We start from the raw sequence: 8,204 nt of genomic DNA on the forward strand, positions 1-8,204 counted from the left end.
AATTTGTACAACGTCTCATAAAATAATGTCTTTTACATACCAACTAAAATATTAAGCCACAATCATAAGTTTCTAACCTAAGATAAAGTCTTAACATACTAACATAAGATAAAGATTAACATAATAACATAGACGACGATGCTAATTATTACCTAGAGGCTCAACGTGATCACTACCTCCAAAGCCATGCCCGTCATCCGCATAGTCGTCTCTACGAAAAGGGGTGGGGAAACCTGAGCACAAGGGAGGGGGTTGAGATTGCTGCATCTCAGCCAAAGCCCTTTGCATGGCTGCCATTTGCTCAGCTTGGAGACGGATTGTTTCTTGAGTGTTGCGAAATTGTTCTTCAAGAGCTAGTCGTACGTCTCTCTGTGGACAGCGGGGGGCCCACGGGGGCGCTTGGGAGGAAGAGAACAAGCGTTTGCATTTTGTTGGAGTCGCCACCAATTTTTATGGGAAATTGGAACCGTTTGAATACCTCGTGTCATGTCAAGACACAAAGTAGAGACATGAACACTAAGCAATCGTTACCCTTAGCATTCTATGTCTAGAATGACTCTCGTGGATGCCAATGAACACGGATATTCACAGAGATCTGGAGTAAGGGGTGAGGCTGCGTATTAGGAAGCTCTTTTGATCGAACACCTAATCCCGCCCGCCTCGATAGCGGTCTCTACTAATGATTAGGGACATCATCTATACTCGATATATCGTCGATTATATGCAATGCAACATCCAAGTTTTAATCCTAGCATGTGAGAATTAGGCTAAGTCGGTGAACAATTAATTTAGCACACAATTAATGTCGAAGTAGGATTTAATGTTCAATTACATGTGAAAACATACAAATGATGCAAGAAATATGATAAATAATAAAGAAGATTACAATAAAGAGAATTACAATAATTACAATGGATTTAGCGATTTATGTCGAAAACCTTTAAAACGGATAATTTGAGAAAACGAATAAAGGAATGAATCAATGAACAAGTCAGAAGGTGATAATACGGATAATAGTTAATTATACGTATGCTAATTAAACTAGGTCAAGCAACAACGGAGTTCAAAGACAGAACTCATCCTGGAACAGGCGCAGTAGAGCTGCGCCCTCTGGAAGAGGCGCATCAGTTGCTGCGTCTGTTCCAAGGGTGAGTTCTGGCTGTGAAGCCGGAACTGCAAATCGTTAATTTGAATTGGTGAATTTAAGGATCAATATTTACTCGGATGAAAGTGATTAATAGGTTATTTACATGTGATTGATGGTCATAAAAGCAATAAAACATGGATGAGACGGAATTAAACGAATTATTTACATGAACGAATGATTGATTAGTGACATGAGTGAATTAAATAAACTAAACATGATGAATTGATGACAAACTAATGACGAATATGCGATGAATATGACAATAAACAGATGAAAATATATCAAAGGAGCGAATTCCAGAAACTCAATATGAACAAATCGAATTTCTGCAACCCGGATTGAATTTAATGACGAAAACCCGCAAATATGAGATTATAAGGGATTTAAGTCGAATTTAATGACGAATTAAACGTGTGAATGAACAAAAAATAATCACGTGAAGGAATTAGGGTTTCGGAGAGTCTTTGGAAGTGAATCTCGGAAAGATATAAAAAAGATACGAAAATTACGCGAGAAAGGACTGGGAAGAGGCGCAAAGAGGCATCTGCGTCTCTTGGAAGAGGCGCAAAGACACTGCTGCGTCTGTTCCAAAGTGGTTTCCTCCTGCGGAAGAAAGATTTCCGTGTTTAAGTTATAGAAGGACGGAATAATTTGGTTTTCCTTAATATCTTGTGTGAATATTACGGGAAATTGTTTACCAAAGAATAAAAGATTGTGAAATATTTATAAAATATGGAATAGAAATATCCGAAACATTCCAGAACATTCTGACTCGGGATTTAACGGTTATCAGAAAATGAAGACGGTTTTAGGCCCGGACTCCAAATGTACTCTAATTACTGTCAATACGACCGTATCGGCACGTAGATGACAACTAAGAGGTAGACATCAGTATTTGAGCAATCACTTGACGATAAACTTACGAACTGTCACAAATCGTTCCGCGTAGCAAACATGCGGCCCAATCATCACCGGGTGGTTTGCGAGAGGTGCAGAAATGAGGTGTCTACAGAGCCCCCACTTTGACTGAGGCTTGGACAAGGCGAAAGTCAAAGTATATCCATCAGGTCAATCGAAGATTACAACCTGACGACTATGGCGACGCGAGGCGGCTCAAGGGGTTTGAACCAAGGACCTGTCGTCGGGAACATTTTAGAGTCTGTCGACTATCGGGGAGGGTCGTTTAAAGTCCATTAGACTACGTAAGGAGGCTCGCCAGCCATAAGAAGAGATTATACCTGAGACTTCTTCTCGAGATGCTTCCGGAGGTGCATAGGAGCTAAGGGTAAGACCTAAAAGATAAGTAAGGATTGGTGCTAAGGTGTGGGGCCCTAAAGAAAAGCATCAACGGGAAGGAGGCCCGAATATAAGTTCAAACTAAAGGGTAAATAAGGCTTGAGTATAGGAACTCTATCGGTTTGGGAACTTCTGGAGAACGACACCTTTGTCGCTTTCCGAGGGGAAGCAAGAAATATTGTGAGCAGCAGGACACGGGCGGGAACTGCTGGAGAAATCTGTTCGTGTTCAGCTTCAAACAAACTTCGGAAGAAATAGGGGCTGATGTTGACCTCCATGTCTCGAGAGGGAGTGACCGACAGTCGTGAACTCTCGTTGGGGAACATAATCGGGAATTAATCTCCATGTCTCGAGAGGGAAAGTATATCCGTTTACTCTCGTTGGGGAAATACGATGAAGGCGTGTCGAAACACCTGTGAAGGAATAAATGCTTGTTGTGACGAGCAAAGTCTTGGAAGCGATAAATAATGTGTAATAGTCTGCTGTTTGGCTTAGAAATGCGGGCCGGAACAAAAGATAATCGCCGAACGGACCAAAAAGATAAAAATAGCAATGAGGAAGAGGCGCACCAAAGAAGGGCCCACAAATAACGAACTCATAACGAATTTTTGAAAACTCGTTATGGAGGGAACACCAGGAAGAGGCGTAGCAAGAGCTGCGTCTCTTGGAAGAAGCGCAGCGCCTGTTGCGTCTATTCCCCAAGGTGTATCTTCTGCGTAAAAACGCGATAAACAGAGGGATTGTTTCATTTGTTTCGAAACACAATCCTCTAATTTCTCTCTCAAATCCTAACCATTTCCGCCAAGGTTTGATCCAAAAGCTTGCATTAATCATGACTAATCGAGGTATGTGTCTCATTCTTGCATTAATCTTCTATATTTGCTCAATTTGAATCGAAAAAATTAGGGTTTATGACCCAATTAAATCGAAAATTTGGGGCTTTTCCCCCAAATGGATTTGCCTTGTGAAATTGGTATTAGAAACGGATAATTGGTAGTATAAGGAACATAACCATGTGTTTCTTTCGAATTTTCGTTGAGTTTTGAGCATTTGAGTGAATTTGAGACGGTTTCACAGCTAAACCGTAAATTGCTTCGAAAATAGCCTTAGGATCGCCCATTCGCGATGAAACTTGATATTTGGGATCCTTGGATGATGGGTAAACTTCCTACCATCTCGGAATTTCGGTTTGTGACGGCTTTTTCAGGACACTTTTCTAGGGCATAATCGCCGTTATAACGAAATGCTGCCGAAATTTCGACTCGAACCCAGAATTAGGCTTCAATTAGGCTTGACTTGACCCTAACTACCACATGAGTGATCGAGTTTGTGAGAATATGGCCAAAGATGGTAAGAAAAGAGCAACTTCAGGGCTTCCGAAGGCTCGAAAAATCCCTTAACTAAGGCTCGTCGTCACGTGACGCGGCCTAAAATTACCTTAATGCTGCAGGTGATGAGGCTTCTACTTCTTGGAGAGCTCCCATGGAGATAGACGCTGCTGTTGTCGAGGAGGCTTTGGAGCAGGCCTTCACCGCTGCGGTGATGGCTGCTGGGGACGAGGCCCACGAGGAGGAGGCTATTAAGGAGGAGGAGGCCCCGAGACGGGCCAACGTTGGACGAGGAGGTCGTCAGCTGAGGGGAGCACCCGCGTGGGCTGAGACCTGGGAGAGTAGGCACCTTCTTTGGGCTGCAGAGGGTCACCTGTCCTACAAGACGGTGAAGAGTTTGGTAATTTTGAATTCATTACTCGTTACTCATCTTCTTTCATTCATTTCGTTCATATCTCTTCCAATTTTCATTCAAAACTAAAATTAGCTTTTGTTTCAAATCACAATAGGAGGCCGGGAACATCAGGTCGTTCTCGGGTTACACGACAACGATGGAGTGCTACAAGCGGCTGTCGGCGGAGGAGCGCGCCATGATCGAGCGCGGAGCGTTCGGGGCCTTGGTGCAGGCCTGGAGGGATATCGCGAGGAGGAAGTTGCGGGCTAACCTTAGCATGGTCCGCGCTTTCTTGGACCGATTCTGGGACACGACTTCCACTTTTCACTTGCCTTTCGGTGAGGTGGGAGTCACTCTGGAGGACTACGGCATGATTTCTGGTCTGCCGTGTGGGACTGAGGCTGTGGAGTGGCCTGAGTCTGCCATGAGGGTGGATTCGGCCGAGGCTAGGAGGTTGATCGGCTGGAACTTGTTGCCGAAGGCTGTCACAGTGCCTGGTTTGGTGCCCAGTTCCTACGTTCGAAACTACTTTGCGGGAAAGATCCCGGCGCTGGTGACGATTGACGGGAGAGAGACGGCTCCTCCTCCCTGTACATCTGAGCAGAGGGCTCGTTTGTGGCTCTGGTGGTTTTTGTCTTCGATTTACCTCGGAGACAAGGGAGAGAGGCTGTCGACGAAGCTTCTTCCCTTCCTTTCTGACCTGAGCTTCCTAGGGCGTTGGGACTGGGTCACTGCTGGTTTTGCGGTCCTCATCCGCTTCATGAGGGCCATGGTTCGTCCGGAGTTGATGGAGAAGGGGACTTCTCCTGGCGCTGTCGGACCTGGACTGCTGTTGGAGGTATGAACCTTCATTTGGACTAAAATCAATTCCTTTCTTTATCAAATTATGAAAGATCGTCATTGACTATCTCGCTTTGCAGGCGTGGGTGTACTCCTACTTTCCGGGCCTCGCGCCCAAGAGGACAGAGCCGCTGCAGAAGGCCTATCCCGTGGTGAGGGATTGGGTGATGTGCAGGACGAAGAGCAAGCGTTCCTCTCACGGTGTTTACCGGCGGGACGTGAACGCTCTTCAGCTGGAGCGTAAGCATCTCACTTATATTCATTTGCTTCTATATTGCTTTTAAATTGATCATAAGAATGATCCCTTGTTTTTATTGTCCCAGTGGGTGCCCAGGCCTTGGGCGGAGTACGCTGGAGCGCCTCCTTTTGTGGCTGAGATCCTTCGTCCTAGGAGCTCGAGCCGGCTGCTGCTGAGGACGTCGATGGGTCCTGTGTGGTACTTGGGCGAGCGCTTGGCTCGTCAGTGTTCTCGGGATGTGTTGACGGTTCCTATCGATCCTCCTAGGATGATGTTCAGGGAGCCTTCTGAGGCTGAGAGGGAGGCCGACTTGGCTGGCGTCGGTGGTGACGTCCTCTTTCTTCCTGGCGAGGACTACTCGGCGTTCCTCTACGGGAGGTTGGCGTACTGGCCAGTAGTGGTGAGCATTTTTACTCTTCTTTATTCTTGATTTTGAGAATATGATGAAAGATCATCGATTAATGAGAAATATTTGGTTTTGCAGGAGGTTGAGGCGGCGGGCATCGAGCCCCCAGAGTACTCCGAGACCCTCGAGTACACTGACGCGACCGGGAGGACGACGATCTCCGAGCTGCGTGACTTTGACGTGGCTGTGACGGATGCTGGCCTGGACGATTGGCAGCATCTGATTCGGAGGGTGAGCCTCTCATTCGCATGATTTTTGTGTAAGAACACATTTGGTTGATCTTATTCAATTAATGAGAATTCCTTTTGAAAATGCAGGTTGCGCCGTCTCGGTTCGTGGCATTATGGAGGGTGGCCAACCGGCTGCGAGCTACTCTATGGGAGCTCTCCCAGAAGTAGAAGCCTCATCACCTGCATCATTAAGGTAATTTTAGGCCGCGTCACGTGACGACAAGCCTTGGTTAAGGGATTTTCGAGCCTTCGGAAGCCCTGAAATCGCTCTTTCTTGCCATCTTTGGCCATATTCTCACAAACCCGATCACTCATGTGGTAGTTAGGGTCAAGTCAAGCCTAATTTGAAGCCTAATTCTGGGTTCGAGTCGAAATTTCGGCAGCATTTCGTTATAACGGCGATTATGCCCTAAAAAAGTGTCCTGAAAAAGCTGTCACAGACCAAAATTCTGAGATGGTAGGAAGTTTACCCATCATCCAAGGATCCCAAACATCAAGTTTCATCGCGAATGGGCAATCCTAAGGCTATTTTCGAAGCAATTTACGGTTTAGCTGTGAAGCCGTCTCAAATTCACTCAAATGCTCAAAACTCAACGAAAATTCGAAACAAATACATGGTTATGTTCCTTATATTAGCAATTATCCGTTTCTAATACCAATTTCACAAGGCAAATGCATTTGGGGGAAAAGCCCCAAATTTTCGATTTAATTGGGTCATAAACCCTAATTTTTTCGATCCAAAATTGAACAAATACAGAAGATTAATGCAAGAATGAGACACATACCTCGATTAGTCATGATTAATGCGAGCTTTTGGATCAAACCTTGGCGTAAATGGTTAGGATTTGAGAGAGAAATTAGAGGATTGTGTTTCGAAACAAATGAAATAATCCTTCTGTTTATCGCGTTTTTACGCAGAAAATACACCCTTAGGAACAGACGCAGCAGGCGCTGCGCCTCTTCCAAGAGACGCAGCTCTTGCTGCGCCTCTTCCTGGTGTTCCCTCCATAACGAGTTTTCAAAAATTCGTTATGAGTTCGTTATTTGTGGGCCCATCTTTGGTGCGCCTCTTCCTCATTGCTATTTTTATCTTTTTGGTCCGTTCGGCGATTATCTTTCGTTCCGGCCCGCATTTCTAAGCCAAGCAGCAGACTATTACACGTTATTTATTGCTTCCAAGACTTTGCTCGTCATAACAAGCATTTATTCCTTCACAGGTGTTTCGACACGCCTTCATCGTATTTCCCCAACGAGAGTAAGCGAATATACTTTCCCTCTCGAAACATGGAGATTAATTCCCAATTATGTTCCCCAATGAGAGTTCACGACTGCCGGTCACTCCCTCTCGACACATGGAGGTCAACATCAGCCCCTATTTCTTCCGAAGTTTGTTTGAAGCTGAACACGAACAAATTTCTCCAGCAGTTCCCGCCCGTGTCCTGCTGCTCACAATATTTCTTGCTTCCCCTCGGAAAGCGACAAAGGTGTCGTTCTCCAGAAGTTCCCAAACCAATAGAGTTCCTATACTCAAGCCTTATTTACCCTTTAGTTTGAACTTATATTTGGGCCTCCTTCCCGTTGATGCTTTCCTTTAGGGCCCCACACCCTAGCACCAATCCTTACTTATCTTTTAGGTCTTACCCTTAGCTCCTATGCACCTCCGAAAGCATCCCGAGAAGAAGTCTCAGGTATGATCTCTTCTTATGGCTGACGAGCCTCCTTACGTAGTCTAATGGACTTTAAACGACCCTCCCCGATAGTCGACAGACTCTAAAATGTTCCCGACGACAGGTCCTTGGCTCGGACCCCTTGAGCGCCTCTCGTCGCCATAGTCGTCAGTTGTAATCTTGATTAACTGATGGCTATACTTTGACTTTCGCCTTGTCCAAGCCTCGGTCAAAGTGGGGGCTCAGAGATACCTCATTTCGCACCTCCCACGAACCACCGGTGATGATTGGGCGCATGTTTGCTACGCGGAACGATTTGTGACGATTCGTAATTTTATCGTCAAGTGATTGCTCAAATACTAATCTCTACCTCTTAGTTGTCATCTACGTGCCGATACGGTCGTTTTGTGATAATTAGAGTACATTTGGAGTCCGGGCCTAAAACCGTCTTCATTTTTCGATAACCGTTAAGTCCCGAGTCGAATGTTCGGAATGTTAGGATATTTCTATTCCATATTTTATAAATATTTCACAATCTTTATTCTTTGGTAAACAATTTCCCGTAATATTCACACAAAATATTAAGGAAAACCAAATTATTCCGTCCTTTTATAACTCAAACACGGAAATCTTTTTTCCGCAGGAGGAAACCACTGGG

The sequence above is a fragment of the Silene latifolia genome, chromosome 8, assembly GCF_048544455.1.
Source record: "Silene latifolia isolate original U9 population chromosome 8, ASM4854445v1, whole genome shotgun sequence".
NCBI classification, from domain to species: Eukaryota; Viridiplantae; Streptophyta; class Magnoliopsida; order Caryophyllales; family Caryophyllaceae; genus Silene; species Silene latifolia.